General features: G+C 38.0%; 1 long non-coding RNA gene across 2 annotated transcripts in view; it reads left to right on the plus strand.

Annotated features, from left to right (window-relative positions):
• Positions 1-1018: 1018 nt before the first annotated feature.
• Positions 1019-21925, plus strand: part of LOC137224019 (uncharacterized) — a 36232-nt gene continuing 15325 nt past the window's right edge. The window contains exons 1-2 of one of the 2 annotated variants that reach the window (XR_010943184.1): positions 1019-2158; positions 2479-4971. This is a non-coding gene — a long non-coding RNA (uncharacterized lncRNA). Of the gene's footprint in view, positions 4972-21925 lie in introns of both variants that reach the window. The other variant, XR_010943183.1, reaches the window with a different exon arrangement.

The raw sequence follows: 21925 nt of genomic DNA on the forward strand, positions 1-21925 counted from the left end.
GCTGGAGTTGAAAGAGTTGAGCAGTAGGAACTAATTCACACGGCTGTTTTCCCTGAAATCTCCCAATGTTGAGCTCTTAACTTTGGGTCATTTGTTAGACATCTTTTTGTAACTTTTTCAAGGACTCATGGATGCTTTATTTTCTCAGCTCATCTGAAATCATCTGTTTCTTTTTACATGTTGAAGGAAACTTGAATAGACATAAGTGGTTTACCATTCTAGGGTTGCAGTTTTCTCTTTGAGAACTTTATAGATATTGCTTAATTATTTTGGTATTTGAAATTGCAGTCAGGCCCACCCCTAATGTTTACAGGATCCAAGGCAAGAGTTCAAATGGAGATCCATGTACAATATATCTAAATATTTTAAATGTTTGAATCATGATAACAAACTTAAAATATATTCCATCCTCTTACCTTGGCAAATAAATTTTTATTACAATAAAATTGAAAAAGATGGGTAGCACTATGGTTTTTATATGACAAAGTACAAAATATCAAAGTGGACTGAATTTAATTATTGCACATATCTTGGTGTTCAACAGCAGTGTCTGGGTGAGTAATAAAGTCATATGCCTTTGAATAATGTTTTTGTTTCTTTTGTTCAGGTCTCTCCTTCAGGAATGCTGCTTATTTTGATTCTATTCTCTATATATTTGGATATTCTTCCGTTGCTTTTATCTTTTCTTGTCTTTTCAAATCTTTATTCTGAAGAAACTTTTTCATTTGTTTTGCTTTCATTCTAACAAAATCATTAATTATATTTTTTTATAAGAATTTTCTCACAATATCTGTTGGTACTAACATAAAGTATAAAAAATGTATTCCAAGTGTATAATATTTAAATATATTTCATTAAAATGGAAATTAAAATAAATATTAAAATTATTTTTGTTTTAAAAAGTTGTCTTAAAATATTCAAAGTTATTAAAGCTAAAAGACAAAATATGAATACAGCTAGTGTTCATATTTTGTCTTTTAGCTTTAATAACTTTGAATATTTTAAGACAACTTTTTTTTTTTTCCTGTACGCGGGCCTCTCACTGTTGTGGCCTCTCCCGTTGCGGAGCACAGGCTCCGGACGCTCAGACTTAGCAGCCATGGCTCACGGGCCCAGCCGCTCCGCGGCATGTGGGATCTTCCCGGACCGGGGCACGAACCCGTGTCCCCTGCATTGGCAGGCGGACTCTCAACCACTGCGCCACCAGGGAAGCCCAGTGTCTCAATTTTAAATAAAATTTAAATAATTTTTGAAACTTTAATGAAATGTTATTAAATGGTTTTATAAATAAAACTCCTTGCAATTTTAATGTTCAACGTCCATCTTGTTGATAAGGTAAAGAGTCAGTAACACTTCACACGTTACTTGTTATTTCTACAACTATTTATACACAACTGTAAGAGTAATAATAAGTTACTTAATATTGCAAAGTGTTGAACTTTATGTACCTGGTGTGAATACCTTACTATTTGTGAATCATTATGTCATTTTAAAATTTAGTCTTATTTAGTCTCTTTAGAACAGCTCTGCCACCTTTCCTCCTTGACATTGCCATTGGAAGAAACCAGATCACTTGTCTAGTAAGATGTCCCACATTCTTGATTTGTCTGATTGTTTAACTTGTTCTTTTAACTCCCATATTCCTATTAACTGGAGGTTTAGCCCAAAGGTTTGGCTGGAAACATGGTAAACATTTCTTGGCAAGAATGCTTCATGGTTAATGCTGTATATTTAATATTGCATCCCATCAGTGAGCACAAAGTGTCAAGTTTGTCACTTGGCTAAGATGATAATGCCAGCTCAATCAGTTGTAAGATATGTTTTTCCTTTACAATAAGCAAGTAATCTGTGGGGTGATATTTGGTTCTGTGCCAATATCATCTTCAAAAACCTTTACCCAATGGTTTTAACATCCTGTCTGAATTAATTATTTCAATAAGAACTGCAAAAAGATTTTTCCAATTAAGTAATTCCTCCTACATTTATTAGCTGGCATTTTTCTCTAAAGAAGAAGTTTCCCTCATCAACAGGAGATAAATAATAGTTCTTCCCCAAAGGCAGGATAAATGTTTAATTCTTTACAGAGTGAAGAAATGTTTACCTATAAGGGATGAAGAGGCCTGGGAACAGGAGAAGGATGGGAGCAAGACTTCTCTGAGTATAATTTTTTTTCTTTTTTTTAACCATTTAAAAAAATTAAAGTATAGTACAATGTTGTGTTAGTTTCAGGTGTATAGCAAAGTGATTGAATTATACATATGTATATATGAGTGTAATTCTTATAGTTTTGATTTTCTCTTACTAATGTGTTTTATATATTCAAAATTAAGTTTAGAAGGAATATAAAATGTAAATATCCAAATTTAACTCCAACAATCAAAAGGCCTATTTTTATTTCATTTTGGTAGGATCTATACAGAGAATATAATTATTCCAATGAATGTTGAATATAATACTTCATTTGTACTTCCTTAATAGGATACATTCTAAGGACGAAAAGAACTGTAAAGAAATCTTGAAACTTCACTGGTAATTTTATTGCTGATACGAATAGAATTATGAGGACCCAAGACTTTCACTGCCAGAGAAAATATATACAAATATAAACCCAGAAGTTCATAAAAATCCCTGTAATATCAAATATGATTATAAATATTAATATGAACTCATTTAAAAATATTTAAGAACATTTCCTAGTTTTGTCCATGGAATTAATGATGCCCCAACTGGTAAAAATAAGATTCCCAGGTATATATGATCTCACTCACAAAATTGGCACTCTATGGCAAAACTGCAAAGCTGGTTAAATCCAGTGCTGTACCCCTCAGGTGCCTGCACCTATGAAGATGGACTTACCTGGAGAAAAACACACCACACTAACTGAATTCATCACCCTAACCTGCCGTGGGCCTCAGTGATACCTCACGGTTGAAATATAGATTCTTGGTCCATTCACTGTGCTACTCTTTGGATTATTTCATACTTCTCTTTTCCCCTATTTCCAAGTCACTTCCTCTATCCTCACTCTGCCAGTTTTGCTTCCTAATTCTCTGAGAAGATGGAAACAATCAGAAAAGAACTTCCTAGGCTCTCATCACATCTACACTATACAATCCAAACCATCACTCACATGTAGTCTAGCATCTTTCCGGCTGTTATAGAACCTCCCTTTCCTCCACATAGGGAGAACATCTCATCCTCTCCCACCTTGCATAGGGACATTACGCCAGCATTCTCCCTCCATCACCATTGTCCCTCGCTACTTAATTATTCCTATGAGCATATACATATGTTATTTCCCCATCCTTTAGGAAACTTCTCCTAACCTCACTTTCTCTGCCAGCTACTGCCTTGATTCTCTGCTTGGCAGAAAAACTCCTCAAAAGAGTTATCTGTATGTTCCATAGGGCCCATGAAACCACCGTCCATATAAATTTATGGAATATTTTATCTCTCCAGAAGGTTTCCTCATGCCCCTCCCTAGTCAACACACCCTCAAAAGGTAATCACTATTCTGACTTCCATCATTATTTGTTTTGCCTAAACTACATATAAATGCATCATCAGTATGTACTGTTGTGACTACTTTCACTTAATATAATGTCTGTAATATTCATCTGTTTTGTTACAAGTATCAGTAGTTTCTTTTTTAATTAAATTACTATGTAGTATTCCATTGAATAGCCTCTTTTGTGACAGACCTCTTCAGGAATTTCGCTCATTTTAAAAAGTTGGATTATTGTCATTTTCTTACTGATTTAGAGATGTTGGACGTACGTGTCATGAAGATCTCTCAGTCTGTGATTTGCCTTTTTACCTGCTTAATTGTGTCTTTTGATGGGTATGGTTCTTAATTTTAATGAAGTCAGTCTTTTATAGTTAGTATTTTTTGTCTTCTATTTAGGACTGTCTCGAGGAAATTTTCCTGTTTTACTCTAAAAGCTTTATTGTTTTACACATTTAGAACTGTGATATATCTCAAATTAAATTTTATATACCCTGTTTGGTAGGGGTCAAGTTCCATTTTGTTCCATAAAATATCCACGTGTTCCAATACCCCTTATTGCAAAGCTATTCATTCCCTTATAGATTTGCATTGATATCTGTCATAAACTGGGTCTTTTTCTGACTATTCTCTTCCATTGGTCTATTTGTATATCCTGTGCCAATCCTACACTGTCTTAACTTCTGTAACTTTGTACTATGTCTTGAATTCAAATACGTTCTTCTCAAGCTTGACTGGGTTCTTCTGGTCCTGATGTTTTTTGATACCACAAAGTAATACATATTGATGCACCCAATGCAGATAAGGCCAATTTTATGTTATCGGCAATCAGTTGATAGGCAAAAAAATATGTATATGGTGCTTGAACAAATATTTTGAAAAGCCTCAGATGGCAAAATCTCACCAATAGTATTTTAAGTGTCCATAGTTCACCTATTCTCATTCCTTCATTCTCCCCAGTCCAATCATGTGTGGAAATGTACCAGTTTTTAAAGTGAGTGTGAAGTTATTTCTTTATACCAGGTCCATAATGTTCATTTTGAGAATAGTGGTAAGAAGTGGAGGGTTAACAATGATTATCTATGACAAAAGCACAGAATAAAGGTATAGGTAACAAACCCCCGGCTTTATCCCATGTTTTATCATTGACAGCACCAGGATCTATTAATAATGTATTGAGAAACTTTACATCTATATCAGTGGCTCTCAACTGGGTGGGGGGTGATTTTTACTTCCTGGGGGACATTTGACAACGTCTGGAACATTCTTTTGGTCACAACTGGGACAGGAAGTGGGACAGAGAGGAAGGTGCTTCTGACTGCTAGTGGGTCCAGACCTAGAATGTTGCTCAGCACCCTACACTGCACCAGACAGCAAAGGATTATCCAACCGAAGATGTCAGTCTGCAGAGATTAAGAAACCCTGATCTAGATGGTCACATCTTTCTCCAACAGAAAGATATTCAGGTAAGTAACTCACCCATTTAATTCTGCTATGGTATATGCAAATCAAGAGAGCAAGCAGACAGCAGATGCCTTGATGAGTCAATATGCTACAGTGGGGTGGAGAGGTAGGATTTAAATGTTAAGATAAATCACATCAGTTTACCAGAGAAGAAAATCAAGAACTGAAGGAGATGGTAATGTGAACTAAGGGGTCACAGTACCCCCCCCCCACATACCATGGAGATTAAAGTTGACAAACTCTCTCTCACTTCTGTGGGAAACTATTCTCTCCTGACACATAATTGTTATATGGAAGGGGATGGAGATATGCTACCCTACTCTCAGATGTTCAGAGGGAAATGGGTTTTTTGGTAGCTACAATCTGAAGCTAGAGTCTACATGTCTACATATTGTTCTTTAATAGCCCCTTATATTTTTCCTGCTCTTCTGCTCTCTCTGTCAATTGTTCCTTGTCTCTCCTAGAGTATAGAATCCCAGGTTTTGGAACCACCCATGTTTTTTTCTATTGGGTCATTTCCGTTAGCATACAAATATGACACTATTATGTCTACCATCTTAAAACATAAAACCTTTGCTTGAATCATTTCTCTGTTCCCCTTTTCAGCAAACCTCAAAAAGGCTCTGTTTACTCATTGTATCCAATTTCTTTCTTCCAATTTTTCCTGAAGTCACTTAAATAAGGCTCAGCCTACCTTCTGCCTTGTCTCCCTAATTCCATCTGTGCTCGACGTTCTATTCTCAACACAAACAGCCAGAATGAGCTTTTAAATATGCAATGGCTTTCTTCAAAACACTGCAGTAGCTCTTCATTTCTTAAAATAAGAGCCAACGTTCTTTCGTATCTAGAAGACCATGTGTGATCTGGCCCCATTTACTCCTTTGATTTTCTGTCTCCCTGTCCTCTCCTTACTCATTTCACTTCAGCCACTCTGGTCTTTTTGATGTTTCTGGGACTATCCCAGACTCAAGATCTTTGTACTCCTTTTTCGTTTGCCTGGAACCCTCTTCCTCCAGATGTTCATATGGTACCCTCTGTTATATCCTCAAGTCATTTCTCAATGAAGTCTATCCTACTATAACTCTTTAAATTATAAATACTCCATGTTGCATTCCCAGATCTGTTTCTTCCCATACTGCTCATCAACTTTTACAATTGTTTATTCAACATTTATTGATTACCTACCGTGTGCCAGGCATAGTACTAGTTGCTGGGGATACATCAGTGAAAAAAATAGACAAAAATATCTTCCTTCATAGAGCTTATATTTCAGAGGGAGGAGACAGATATACATAATAAGGAAATCATGTGGTTTTAGTAAAAAGACAAATTAACAGTGGGATAATCATCAGAATAATTTTGCAATTAAAAAAACCCACTGATTCCTGGGTCTCACTTCAGACGTACTGAATCAGAGCCATTAGAGTGAGGCCTAGGCGTGGGGCCTGTATTTTATAAAACTCTAGGTATTCAGAAAGATTGAGATAAATGCTTTAGAGTATAATTATGTCTCAGAACCAAGGATAATGGCACATTTGCTCCTTTCTCTAACAATTTATTCACATTATACTTATATCTTGACAGAGAGGAAAAAAGAGATAACCACAGGGAAATAAGTATTCTAAGATTTACGTTTCTGGATGATTTTTTTCTGGGCCAAGATTTTCCCACTGTATGGGCATTATTTGGGAAAATAGTCATTAGGGAAATGGTGAGGGCAGACCATCATTCAGGAAGAGGAACTCTCACTTTCACAGCCTGGGTGAGAGGCAATTATCTTTTTTTTAAAAAAAATATTGATTTATTTGGCTACACTGGGTCTTAGTTGCGGCATGCGGGATTTTGTTGTGGCATGCGGACTCTTAGTTGCGGCATGTGGGATCTAGTTCCCTGACCAGGGATTGAACCCGGGCCCCCTGCATTAGGAGCGTGGAGTCTTAGCCACTGGGCACCAGGTTAAAGTAATGAAAAAGATCCATTATGAGGAAAGAAAGGTTTTGGAGAGGTAGGTACCTTTCAGCAATTCTGTTGGGAGGAAACTATATGAAACTTGGTATTAGTTATCTATTGAGTAAAAAAAATGACCCTAAAACTCAGTGACTTAAAAAACAAACATTTATTATCGTATAGTTTCTGTGAGTCAGAAATAAAGGAGTGGCTTAATTGGATGGTTTAGCTTGGGATGTCTCATGAGGTCGCAGGCAAAACATTGGCTGTGGTTGTGGTCATCTGGAATCTCACTGGTATTTAAGGATCCATCGCCGAGATGGTTCATTCACATGGCTGTTGGTAGGAGACTTTAGCTCTTCATTATGGAAGCCTCTCTGTAGGGCTGCTTGCATGACCTTACGACATGGCACCTGCCTTCCCCCAGAGCAAGTGATTCGAGAGAGAACAATACAGAAGCTGCAACTGCAACATCTTTTGTGACTTAGGCTTAGAAATCACGACCTATTATTTTTTGCAATATCCTATGGCTACCTAATATGGGAGGAGGCTACCCAAGGTCATGTATACCAGGAGTCAGTGATCATTGGGGGCCAGTTTGGAGGCTGGCTATTATACTTGGGGTATTGTCATTATGGATGGCCCCTGCTTGTTGATTACTTTACTTTTCCACATCTGTAATGAACACAGTATTATAACTTATTCTACAGTAGAAAAACAGAAAAAGTGATAAAATAACCTCAGCAGCTGCCTATGCTTTAAGAGATTTCCTATAGGAGACCGAAGTGAAATTAACCTTCTCTTCTCCTTAAGATTACCCAGGTTGTCCCATAAAGGACAGTTAGAATCCAGTAGCAAATTAATGCAGTAACAGTCTATGCCCTCATTGGATTCATACCAGGAATACAAGGAAAATTACTAAGGCAACAATAATAACTAACTAGATTAATAGATAAAGGAGAGAAATGATAGGAGTATCTTTGCAGATGTGTACAGGCATTTTACAAAATTTGACATTCTTGACTTTAAAAAAAATCTTAATATCACAAGAATTGGTAGACATTTCTTTAACATATTTTTTTAAGAATTCATATATAGGCTGGACTGGGCTCTTATCTTAGAGGTTCTGGAGAAGAATCCTCTTCCAGCCTTTTCAGGTTGTTGGCAGCATTCTGTTCCTTGTGGTTGTAGGACTGTCATTCCCATTTCCTTGCTGGCTGTCAGCTGGGGGCTGCTCTCAGCTCCCAGAAGCTGTTCATATTCTTTACCACATGGCCGACTCCATCTTCAAAGGCAGAAATGGCATGTCAAATGCTTCACATATTTGGAATCTCTCTGACTTCTACTACCAGCTGGAGAAAACTCTGTGCTTTTATAGGGCTCATGTGATTAGGTTAAGCCCTCCTAGATCCTCTCTCTGGCTTAAGGTCTACAGATTAATACACTTAACTGCACCTGTCAAATCCTTTTGCTATGTAACTTATATAATGATGGGGAAACCATTAGAGGACGGAGACCATGGAGGACATTAGAATTCTGCCTGCAACAGAAGTTTAGAAGAACAAGGACAGGATTCTGAAGGTGGAGTGTACAATAAACAGAGAAGTGACATGAGGCTATAAAGAAATTTTAACATGTTTTTCCTCTGTAATTTAAATATAGTCTCAGGACTTCCCTGGTGGTCCAGTGGCTGAGGCTCCGTGCTCCCAATTCGGGGGGACCCGGGTTTGATCCCTGGTCAGGGAACTAGATCCCACATGCATGCTGCAACTAAGAAGTCTACATGCCATGGTGAGGATCCCGTGTGCCACAAATAAGACCCAGCGCAGAAAAAATAAATAAATATTAATAAGTATAGTCTCAGTGGGGAAAAAAATTGTTCTTATATAGAAAATTAAAAGAAAACAAAAGGAGGGCTGTAAGTTACGAATATTAAATTGCACATTTTTGAAACAAAGTGTCACTAACCACTTGTGTCATTAATTATATGAATTATATGAAGACTATTCTGAAGTTCTATTCTCTGACCATTACAAGATTTTTATGTGGGTTAATTTGGAGATGTGTTTCTTAAAAACATTTACAACTGGTGAGAACCTACTGTAGAGCACAGGGAACTCTACTCAGTGCTCTGTGGTGACCTAAATGGGAAGGAAATCTAAAAAAGAGGGGATATAGGTGTATGTATAACTGATTCACTTTGCTGTACAGCAGAAACTAACACAATATTATAAAGCAACTATATTCTAATAAAAATTAATTAGAAAAAACATTTACAAATCTTTTTTTCAGTATTTTCTTTTTGAAGTAGAGTTGATGTACAATATTATGTAAGTTACAGGTGTACGATGTAGTGATTCATAATTTTTAAAGGTTATACTCCATTTATAGTTATTATAGAATATTGGCTATATTCCCTGTGTTGTATACTATATCTTTGTACCTTATTTTATTTTATTTTTTTATTGAAGTATTGTTGATTTACAGTGTTTCAAGTGTACAGCAAAGTGATTCAGTTTTATATGTGTGTGTGTGTATATATATATACATATATATATATATATTCTTTTTCAGATTCTTTTCCATTATAGGTATTACAAGATACTGAATATAGTTCCCTGTGCTATACAGTAGGTCCTTGTTCCTTGTAGCTTATTTTATACATAATAGTTTTTATCTCCTAATCCCCTACCCGTGTACTGCCCCTACCCCCTTACAAATCTTTCTTAATGACTATCTCTTTTAAAAAGTGGTTTTTACACAGAAAAAAAGAACTATGAAATTGGAAGTATGTTTATTTTGCTTTTCTTAACCCATTGGTACAAAATGGATCACTGAGGCCTTTTTCAAGGGACTACTGGAAATCATTCAGGTACACTATAATTAACCATCTCACAATATTCCAAAGTAATAGAAAGTATGTGACTAATTCTATTCTGATAGGAGACAATAATGCCACATGACAATTATTCAAACATTTTAAAAGTATTTTTTTAATGGAGGTTGATTAAATTGAAGTTTAGAAATTTCTAAATGAAAAAAGGTATTAGGGATTACTAAATAAACATGAACAGGTTTTGTGGAGTGCTTACACTGTATAGGAGGGGTCCTCAACCCCCAGGCCGCGGAAGGGTGCCTTGTCTGTTAGGAACCGGGCTGCACAGCAGGAGGTGAGCAGCCAGTGAGCAAGCGAAGCTTCATCTGCCGCTCCCCGTCACTCGCATTACCTCCTGAACCATCCCCCCGCCAACCCCGCGCCAACTCCCGTCCATGAAAAAATTGTCTTCCACGAAACCGATCTCTGATGCCAAAAAGGTTGGGGACTGCTGTTGTATAGTGTATTATTTTATGTTCTAAGGATCAGTTGTTAGGTAAATTGTCCAAAATACATAATCTATGACACAGAGTATCCAAGTTCATACTATCTCAACCCGTTATATCTTGATCCTTAGATACAGAGGGCTTCAGTGTGTTACTTAGAAGCTAACATCTTTGTCCTAGATTTTCATACATTCAAACATAATCTGAATAACAGTAGCCTGAAGAAAAAGCAATTTCTCTACACCATTCACCAATTACAAGCCTCCCATTTATGCACACACCACCAAGGTTTAAAAAATGTTCTGGTAACATCAACTGGAAAGGAATGGAAATTGATAAGAACGCACTTTGTATCCACCTGGGTTTTCTCTGTTTCACTTTCATAACAGGTTTTCCATAATAATTTCCAAAGTTTTTATGAGGCCGAACAAAGGCAGCATGTCATAATAGAGTATTGGGGGAACCTGGGTTTCTGGTCCTGATGGCTATTACTTTCTTGGGCAATCTTGAACAAAGTCTCTTAACCTTTCTCTGGTCCTAGTTTTACAACCAATAAAATACCCTGAATTAGATCATTGTTTCTCCAAGTGTGTTCCATTCATGAATGTTAAATGCTAAAGAAAGTTTGGGAAAACTGTATTAAACCAAGCTGAAGAGGTTTTTTTAGGGCAGGGCTTCTTAGAACCTTTAATGTGCCAGTGTGTATTGTGAATTTCCAAGGGAGAAATACATTATTCAGGATCTTCTAAACTTGCATGACTATACAACTCTTTTATTGAAAGCGCTTAATAGAAACACTGTTGGGAAATGCTGAACCAAGAAATTTATGAAAAATACCATGATTCTATAATGATATCCAGGCCATTGTTCTAATCCTTTAGGGACCATATTCACATCTCAGTATCAGACTTTAAGTCTACTGTCACAGAAATTTGTCCAGGGAGTAAGAGATGCAGGTAAATGGGCTTACAAATTTTTAGTAATGTAGACTTGAATCCTAAAATATGTCAGACGAGACACATGGAGACTTATACCGTTACTGACATTATTACCATTTATGGGTAAAATATAATTTTTCTGACCATAGGAATGAAGAATTTTAGACTTTACATTAATATTTTGCTCTGACTTTACTGAAGTTGTTAAAATAAAAGTAAATTGTTTGGCAAACTTATGGTTACCAGGGGGTGAGGGAGGGATAGATAAATTGGGATTGACATATATACACTACTATATATAAACTACATAAGTAATAAGGACCCACTATATAACACAGAGAACTCAACTCAGTACTCTATAATGGCCTATATGAAAAAAGAGTCTAAAAAAGAGTGGATATATGTATATATATAACTGATTCACTTTGCTGTACACAACATTGTAAATCAACTATACGCCAATAAACATTTTTTTAAAGTAAATTGTTTTTTTAAAAGGATGATTGTTAAAACTATTAAAGCAAGAAAAAGATTTATGAGACCAGCACTCTTTAATAACAAATAGACTTTTTTTTTTTTTGGCTGCACCGCGGCATGTGGGATCTTAGTTCCCCCATCAGGGATCAAACCCGTGCCCCCTTCATTGGAAGCATGGAGTCTTAACCACTGGACCGCCAGGGAAGTCCCCAGATAATAAATAGATTTTCCATTAACTCTTCCTGCCAAGTTTTTTGAGGAGTGACATGTTTGCACATCATTTGCAGTTTTAAAGGATTATTTTTATACCTGCTAAGCTGCTCCACTGTTACTTTTTGGTATTCATTTGAAGTACATTGTAACCATAATGATATCTGTTTTGAACACATTTTATTGACACTGGATTCAACTTCCTGTGGTGCTCCTCTGAAAGACATTTTTGATCACTGTTTCTCAGGTTATTGTATTTAATGGGTCAGTAAGATATATATTTCTAAAATTGCGGAGGGGAGTTTCCCAACCATTTAATTTTGCCAAATGGGGCAAAATGAAAGCAACTAACAAAGATAGTTAATAGAAAAATAGAAAAAAATAGTAAATGGAAAAATAGTTTCTATTAAGTGCTTTTCAGTGAAAGAGTTGTATAATCAGGCAAGTGTAGAAGATCCTGAATAATGTATTTCCCCCTTGGAAATTTAAAAGTGACTAGCAAACCCCCCCCAAAAACAAGCAAACAAAAAAAGAACCAGCATCTACTGTCTCCATAAGGTGAAAAAAAGAACATTTTAACATCACAAATTTAAAAAGGGCATAACATCAGAATAAAAGAGTTATTTCAATTTTAGCTTCATAAAAAGTTAAGTGCGTTGCTCCCATTTTCCTCAGTTTCACATGGACAAGGAACAATTTTATTACAAAACTCGTTTGGTCCAGGGAACAGCCACTGTTTCTGATAGAGTGTGAGGGGCTTCCTTGCCTGGGAGGCTGGGGTCCTGGCGGGTACATGTGCATGGCTGAGGGAGTGCTTCAGAAGCCGCTTCTAGGCTGCAGCGTCTGAGAGAAGAGGTGGGTTTAGTTTGTTTGGTTTGGTTTTTTTTTTTTTCTCTTAACGTTTTTATTGGAGTATAATTGCTTTAAAATGGTGTGTTAGTTTCTGCTTTATGACAAAGTGAATCAGTTATACATATACATATGTTCCCATATCTCTTCCCTCTTGCATCTCCCTCCCTCCCACCCTCCCTATCCCACCCCTCTAGGTGGTCACAAAGCACCGAGCTGATCTCCCTGTTCTATGCGGCTGCTTCCCACTAGCTATCTATTTTACGTTTGGTAGTGTATATATGTCCATGCCACTCTCTCACTTTGTCACAGCTTACCCTTCCCCCTCCCCATATCCTCAAGTCCATTCTCTAGTAGGTCTTTGTCTTTATTCCCGTCTTACCCCTAGGTTCTTCATGACATTGTTTTTTTCTTAGATTCCATATATATGTGTTAGCATACGGTATTTGTCTTTCTCTTTCTGACTTACTTCACTCTGTATGACAGACTCTAGGTCCATCTACCTCACTACAAATAACTCAATTTCATTTCTTTTTATGGTTGAGTAATATTCCACTGTATATATGTGCCACATCTTCTTTATCCATTCATCCGATGATGGACACTTAGGTTGCTTCATCTCCTGGCTATTGTAAATAGAGCTGCAATGAACATTTTGGTACATGACGCTTTTTGAATTATGGTTTTCTCAGGGTATATGCCCAGTAGTGGGATTGCTGCGTCATATGGTAGTTCTATTTGTAGTTTTTTAAGGAACCTCCATGCTATTCTCCATAGTGGCTGTACCAATTCACATTCCCACCAGCAGTGCAAGAGTGTTTCCTTTTCTTCACACCCTCTCCAGCATTTATTGTTTCTAGATTTTTTGATGATGGCCATTCTGACTAGTGTGAGATGATATCTCATTGTAGTTTTGATTTGCATTTCTCTAATGATTAATAATGTTGAGCATTCTTTGATGTGTTTGTGGGCAATCTGTATGTCTTCTTTGGAGAAATGTCTGTTTAGTAGTTCTGCCCATTTTTGGATTGGGTTGTTTGTTTTTCGTTATTGAGCTGCTTGTAAATTTTGGAGATCCTTTGTCAGTTGCTTCATTTGCAAATATTTTCTCCCATTCTGAGGGTTGTCTTTTGGTCTTGTTTATGGTTTCCTTTGCTGTGCAAAATATTTTAAGTTTCATTAGGTCCCATTTGTTTATTTTTGTTTTTATTTCAATTTCTCAAGGAGGTGGGTCAAAAAGGATCTTGCTGTGATTTATGTCATAGAATGTTCTGCCTATGTTTTCCTCTAAGAGTTTGATAGTGTCTGGCCTTACATTTAGGTCTTTAATCGATTTTGCGTTTATTTTTGTGTTTGGTGTTAGGGAGGGTTCTAATTTCATTCTTTTACATGTACCTGTCCAGTTTTCTGAGCATCACTTATTGAAGAGGCTCTCTTTTCTCCAATGTATATTCTTGCCTCCTTTATCAAAGATAAGGTGGCCATATGTGTGTGGGTTTATCTCTGGGCTTTCTATCCTGTTCCATTGATCTATATTTCTGTTTTTGTGCCACTACCATATTCTCTGAAGTCAGGGAGCCTGATTCCTCCAGCTCTGCTTTTCTTTCTAAAGATTGCTTTGGCTATTCAGGGTCTTTTGTGTTTCCATACAAATTGTGAAATTTTTTCTTCTAGTTCTGTTTAAAAATGCCAGTGGTAGTTTGATAGGGGCTGCATTGACTCTGTAGATTGCTTTGGGTAATACAGTCATTTTCACAATGTTGATTCTTCCAAACCAAGAACGTGGTATATCTCTCCATCTATTTGTATCATTTTTAATTGCTTTTATCAGTGTCTTATAGTTTTCTGCATACAGGTCTTATGTCTCCTTAGGTAGGTTTGTTCCTAGGTATTTTATTCTTTTTGTTGCAATGGTAAATGGGAGTGTTTTCTTAATTTCACTTTCAGATTTTTCATTATTAGTGTATAGGAATGAAAGAGATTTCTGTGCATGAATTTTGTATCCTGCTACTTTACCAAATTCATTGATTAGCTCTTGTAGTTTTCTGGTAGCATCTTTAGGATTCTCTATGTATAGCATCATGTCATCTGCAAACAGTGACAGTTTTACTTCTTCGTTTCTGATTTGGATTACTTTTATTTCTTTTTGTTCTCTGATTGCTGTGGCTAAAACTTCAAAAACTATGTTGAATAATAGTGGTGAGAGTGGGCAACTTTGTTTTGTTCCTGATCTTAGTGGAAATGGTTTCAGTTTTTCACCATTGAGGATGATGTTGGCTGTGGGTTTGTCACATATGGCCTTTATTATGTTGAAGAAAGTTCCCTCTATACCTACTTTCTGCAGGGTTTTTATCATAAATGGTGTTGAATTTTGTCAAAAGCTTTCTCTGCATCTATTGAGATGATCATATGTTTTTTCTCCTTCAATTTGTTAATATGGTGTATCACATTGATTGATCTGTGTATATTGAAGAATCCTTGCATTCCTGGGATAAACCCCACTTAATCATAACGTATGATCCTTTTAATGTTGTGTTGGATTCTGTTTGCTAGTATTTTGTTGAGGATTCTTGCATCTATGTTCATCAATGATATTGGCCTGTAGTTTTCTTTCTTTGACATCTTTGTCTGGTTTTGGTATCAAGGTGATGGTGGCCTCGTAGAATGAGTTTGGGAGTGTTCCTCCTTCTGCTATATTTTGGAAGAGTTTGAGAAGGATAGGTGTTAGGTCTTCTCTAAATGTTTGATAGAATTCGCCTGTGAAGCCATCTGGTCCTGGGCTTTTGTTTGTTGGAAGATTTTTAATCACAGTTTCAATTTCAGTGCTTGTGATTCGTCTGTTTATATTTTCTATTTCTTCCTGGTTCAGTCTCGGAAGGTTCTGCATTTCTAAGCATTTGTCCATTTCTTCCAGGTTGTCCATTTTATTGGCATAGAGTTGCTTGTAGTAATCTCTCATGATCCTTTGTATTTCTGCAGTGTCAGTTGTTACCTCTCCTTTTTCATTTCTAATTCTATTGATTTGAGTCTTCTCCCTTTTTTTCTTGATGAGTCTGCCTAATGGTTTATCAATTTTGTTTATCTTCTTAAAGAACCAGCTTTTAGTTTATTGATCTTTGCTATTGTTTCCTTGATTTCTTTTTCATTTATTTCTGATCTGATCTTTATGATTTCTTTCCTTCTGCGAACTTTGGGGTTTTTTGTTCTTTCTCTAATTGCTTTAGGTGTAAGGTTAGGTTGTTTATTTGAGATGTTTCTTGTTTCTTAAGGTAGGATTGTATTGTTTTAAACTTCCCTCTTAGAACTGCTTTTGCTTCATCCCATAGGTTGTGGGTCATCGTGTTTTCATTGTCATTTGTTTATAGGTATTTTTTGATTTCCTCTTTGATTTCTTCAGTGATCTCTTGGTTATTAAGTACTGCATTGTTTAGCCTCCATGTGTTTGTATTTTTTACAGAGTTTTTCCTGTAATTGATATCTAGTCTCCTAGCATTGTGGTCAGAAAAGATACTTGATAGGACTTCAATTTTCTTAAATTTACCAAGGCTTGATTTGTGACCCAAGATATGATCTATCATGGAGAATGTTCCATGAGCACTTGAGAAGAAAGTGTATTCACTTGTTTTTGGATGGAATGTCCTATAAATATCAATTAAGCCCATCTTGTTTAATGTATCATTTAAAGCTTGTGTTTCCTTATTTATTTTCATTGTGGATGATTTGTCCATTGGTGAAAATGGGGTTTTAAAGTCCCCTAATATGATTGTGTTACTATTGATTCCCCCTTTTATGGCTGTTAGTGTTTGCCTTATGTATTGAGGTGCTCCTATGTTGGGTGCATATTTACAATTGTTACATCTTCTTCTTGGATTAATTCCTAGATCATTATGTAGTGTCCTTCTTTGTCTGTTGTAATAGTTTTTGTTTTAAAGTCTATTTTGTCTGATATGAGAATTGCTACTCCAGGTTTCTTTTGATTTCCATTTGCATGGAATATCTTTTTCTATTCCATCACTTTAGGTTTGTATGTGTCCCTAGGTCTGAGGTGGGTCTCTTGTAGACAGCATATATACGGGTCTTGTTTTTGTATCCATTCAGCCAGTCTGCCTTTTGGTTGGAGCATTTCATCCATTTACATTTAAGGTAAGTATTGATATGTATGTTCCTATTACCATTTTCTTAATTGTTTTGGGTTTGTTATTGTAGGTCTTCCTTCTCTTGTGTTTCTTGCCTAGAGAAGTTCCTTTAGCATTTGTTGTAAAGCTGGCTTGGTGGTGCTGAATTCTCAGCTTTTGCTTGTCTCTAAAGGTTTTAATTTCTCCATCAAATCTGTATGAGAACATTGCTGGGTAAAGTAATCTTGGTTGTAGGTTTTTCTCCTTCATCACTTGAAATATGTCCTGCCACTTCCTTCTGGCTTGCAGAGTTTCTGCTGAAAGATCAGCTGTTAACCTTGTGGGGATTCCCTTGTGTGTTATTTGTTGTTTTCCCTTGCTGCTTGTAATGTTTTTTCTTTGTATTTAATTTTTGATTGTTTGATTAATACGTGTCTTGGCGTGTTTCTCCTTTTTATTTATCCTGTATGGGACTCTCTGTGCTTCCTGGAATTGATTAACTATTTCCTTTCCCATATTAGGTAAGTTTTCAACTATAATCTCTTCAGATATTTTCTCAGTCCCTTTCTTTTTCTCTTCTTCTTCTGGGACCCCTATAATTCAAATGTTGGTGCATTTAATGCTGTCCCAGAGGTCTCTGAGACTGTCCTCAATTCTTTTTTTTCTTTTTTCTGCTCTGCAGTAGTTATTTCCACTATTTTATCTTCCAGGTCACTTATCCGTTCTTCTGCCTCAGTTATTCTGCTACTGATCCCTCTAGAGAATTTTTAATTTCATTTATTGTATTTTTCATCACCGTTTGTTTGCTCTTTAGTACTTCTAGGTCCTTGTTAAACGTTTATTTTATTTTCTCCATTCTATTTCCAAGATTTTGGATCATCTTCACTATAATTATTCTGAATTCTTTTTCAGATAGACTGCCTATTTCCTCTTCATTTGTTAGGGTTGGTGGGTTTTTGCCTTGCTCCTTCACCTGCTGTGTGTTTCTCTGTCTTCTCATTTTGCTTAACTTACTGTGTTTGGGGTCTCCTTTTCGCAGGCTGCAGGTTCGTAGTTCCCGTTGTTTTTGGTGTCTGCTCCCAGTGGCTCAGTTTGGTTCAGTGGGTTGTGTAGGCTTCCTGGTGGAGGGGAGTAGTGCCTGTGTTTTGGTGGATGAGGCAGGATCTTGTCTTTCTGGTGGGCAGGTCCACGTCTGGTGGTGTGTTTTGGGGTGTCTGTGGACTTGTTATTTTAGGCAGCCTCTCTGCTAATGGGTGGGGTTGTGTTCCTGTCTTGCTAGTTGTTTGGCATAGGATGTCCAGCACTGTAGCTTTCTGGTCGTTGAGTGAAGCTGGGTGCTGGTGTTGAGATGGAGATCTCTGGGAGATTTTCGCTGTTTGGTATTATGTGGAGCTGGGAGGTCTCTTGTGGACCTGTGTCCTGAACTTGGCTCTCCCACCTCAGAGGCACAGCCCTGTCGCCTGGCTGGAGCACCAAGAGCCTGTCATCCACACGGCTCAGAATAAAAGGGAGAAAAAAAAGAAAGAAAGAAAGAAAGAAGAAGATAAAATAGAATTAAAAAAATAAAGTTATTAAACTAAAAAATAATTATTAAAAAATTTTTAAGTAATAAAAAATTTTTTTAATTAAAAAAAGAAAGAAGAGAACAACCAAACCAAAAAACAAATCCACCAGTGATAACAAGTGCTAAAAACTATACTAGAAAAACAAACAACAACAGCAAAGAAACCGGACAGACAGAACCCTAGGACAAATGGTAAAAGCAAAGCTATACAGACAAAATTACACACAGAAGCATACACATACACACTCACAAAAAGAGAAAAAGGGGAAAAAATATATATACCCTTGCTCCCAAAGTCCACCTCCTCAGTTTGGGATGATTCGTTGTCTATTCATGTATTCCATAGATGCAGGGTACATCAAGTTGATTGTGGAGCTTTAATCCGCTGCTTCTGAGGCTGCTGGGAGAGATTTCCCTTTCCCTTCTTTGTTCTCACAGCTCCCAGGGGCTCAGCTTTGCATTTGGCCCCACCTCTGCGTGTAAGTCGCTGGAGGGCGTCTGTTCTTCGCTCAGACAGGACGGGATTAAAGGAGCCGCTGATTCGCGGGCTCTGGCTCACTCAGGCTGCGGGGGGAGGGAGGGAGGGGCACGGAGTGCGGGGCGGGCCTGCGTCGGCAGAGGCCGGCGTGACGTTGCACCCGCCTGAGGCGCGCCGTGCGTTCTTCCGGGGAAGTTGTCCCTGGATGCCGGGACCCTGGCACTGGCGGGCTGCACAGGCTTCCCGGAAGCGAGGTGTGGAGAGTGACCTGTGCTCGCACACAGGCTTCTTGGTGGCGGCAGCAGCAGCCTTAGCGTCTGATGCCCGTCTCTGGAGCTCCTTTAAGCAGCGCTCTTAATCCCCTCTCCTCGCGCACCAGAAAACGAAGAGGGAAGAAAAAGTCTCTTGCCTCTTCGGCAGGTCCAGACTTTTCCCCGGACTCCCTCCCGGCTAGCTGTGGTGCACTAACCCCCTGCAGGCTGTGTTCACGCCGCAAACCCCAGTCCTTTTCCGGTGCTCTGACCGAAGCCCGAGCCTCCGGTCCCAGCCCCGCTTGCCCCGGCGAGGGAGGAGACAAGCCTCTCGGCCTGGTGAGTGCTGGTCGGCACCGATCCTCTGTGCGGGAATCTCTCTGCTTTGCCCTCCGCACCCTGTTGCTGTGCTCTCCTCCGTGATTCCGAAGCTTCCCCCCTCCGCCACCTGCAGTCTCCGCCCGCGAAGGGGCTTCCTAGTGTTTGGAAACCTTTCCTCCTTCACAATTCCCTCACACTGGTGCAGATCCCGTCCCTATTCTTTTGTCTCTGTTTATTCTTTTTTCTTTTGCCCTACCCAGGTATGTGGGGAGTTTCTTGCCTTTTGGGAGGTCTGAGGTCTTCTGCCAGCGTTCAGTAGGTGTTCTGTAGGGGTTGTTCCACATGTAGCTGTATTTCTGATGTATTTGTGGGAAGGAAGGTGATCTCCGCATCTTACTCTTCCGCCATCTTGAAGCTCCCCTTAAGTTAATTTTTGTATTTTGCAAGGTAATGATCCAACTTCATTCTTTTGCATTTGGATATCCAGTTGTCCTTGCACCATTTGTTGAAAAGATTATTCTTTCCCCACTGAATTGTCTTGACATCCTTGTCAAAAATGTAAGGATTTGTTTCTGGATTCTCAATTTTTTCCCATCGATCTATATGTCTATCTTTTTTAAAAAATTTATTTATTTTAATTATTTTGTTTTTGGCTGTGTTGGGTCTTCGTTGTTGTGTGTGGGTTTTCTGTAGTTGTGGCTAGTGGGGGTACTCTTCATTGCAGTGAGCAGGCTTCTCATTGCGGTGGCTTCTCTTGTTGTGGAGCACAGGCTCTAGGTGTGCAGGCTTCAGTAGTTGCAGCACACGGGCTCAGTAGTTGTGGCTCACGGGCTCTAGAGCACAGGCTCAGTAGTTGTGGCACACGGACTTAGTTGCTCCGCAGCATGTGGGATCTTCCTGGACCAGCGATCGAACCATTGTTCCCTGCATTGGCAGGCGGGTTATTAACCACTGCACCACCAGGGAAGTACCTATATGTCTATCTTTAAGCCAGTACTTCATTGTTTTGATTACTATAGTTTTGTTGTGGCTTGAATCTTTCAGTAATATAATTAACACAGTGCATTTAGTAGTACTAGTGGTGAGCTGCAAGAGGCTGTCCAGGTGACCTCACGCAGCGTGGTCCAGATTTTTATTTGCTCCAAACTGGACTGGAACCTTTATTCACTTGCCACAGCAGGAATGTAGGAGGTGTACACAGGGACTGTGAAATTTCTTTAGGGCATAATAACATGGTGTGACGTTGACCAGACCTGTAAACTGAGCAGCTCTGAATACATACAGACAAAGCCACTAGCAGGATAAAGGGGGGGGGGTGCTTTGGGTATCAGATATAAAATTCACACTTAGTTTGCTGTTTCTGAGAAGCTTTTAGAGATGCTCTCCCCAGACGCGCAGCCCAAGGGGCTGCAGTAAAGGCTACCCTTGCTTAGCCACTTTGCCTTCCAAGTCACTCCTCCTTGGCTCTCTGCTCCCAAGACTTGGCTCTGTGAGATCTTCTGTAGGTCTACAGTGGTAGCATGCTCTTGGTGTCCATATAAACTAAGCCATTTTAAAAGGATACTTCATAGACACTTTTTAGACAATATGCTTATGCCATGGTTGTGTATCTTTAAAGAAATGGTTTTCTAGATGTGCTAAATCTTTATCTCCTTGGTCCAGATTTTCAGTGACGTTGGTCAGTTAAGCATTGTACACTTGAGGAACTGGCAGTGAAGAATACAATGAATATTAGCACAGTTTGGTACCACTGGCTTCATGCTAATGTGCTGTCTATTTTACCTATCATGACTTTTGCACCATGAGTTCTAACGACAATAAATTTTGTAATTCCTTTCTCTCATAATTTCATAGATTATGATTTAATTTTTAGAGAAAACAGGTGGCATTTACACACAAGTCAAGAAGCATTAAAAGAACCAGGGATGTAATATACAACGTGATAAGTATAACACTGCTTGCTGTATGTTATATAGAAAGTTAAGAGACTGAATCCTGAGAGTTCTCATCACAAGAAAAAAACTTTTCTATTTCTTTAATTTTGTACCTATAGGAGATGATGGATGTTCACTAAACTTATTGTGAGCGTCACTCCTCAGTGCATGTAAATCAAATCTTTATGCTATACACCTTAGACTTATGCAGTGCTGTCAATTATATCATATAAATTATAGCATATAACTGGAAGAAAAAAAAAGAATTGTATACTTGAATGGTAATTTTGAGTGAAATTCCAGAGGCTGAATATGGACTGTTACGAGTGAGAAACTCCTGGGACCACAGTGTTGGGGAAAGTCCCCACAGTTTTGTGGTTCTTACCTCCAGGAATGCTACCAGATTTTCATGGTGGAGTTATGTATGTGAATGATCTAGATACACCAGTTAAAGACAGAGATTGTTAACGTGGATTAAGAAAAACAAGACCTAACTATAAGAAACCCATTTTATATATAAAGACTGAGATTATAAATAAAGGGATGGAGAA

Source organism: Pseudorca crassidens, chromosome 4 (genome assembly GCF_039906515.1).
Source record: "Pseudorca crassidens isolate mPseCra1 chromosome 4, mPseCra1.hap1, whole genome shotgun sequence".
Classification (NCBI taxonomy): domain Eukaryota; kingdom Metazoa; phylum Chordata; class Mammalia; order Artiodactyla; family Delphinidae; genus Pseudorca; species Pseudorca crassidens.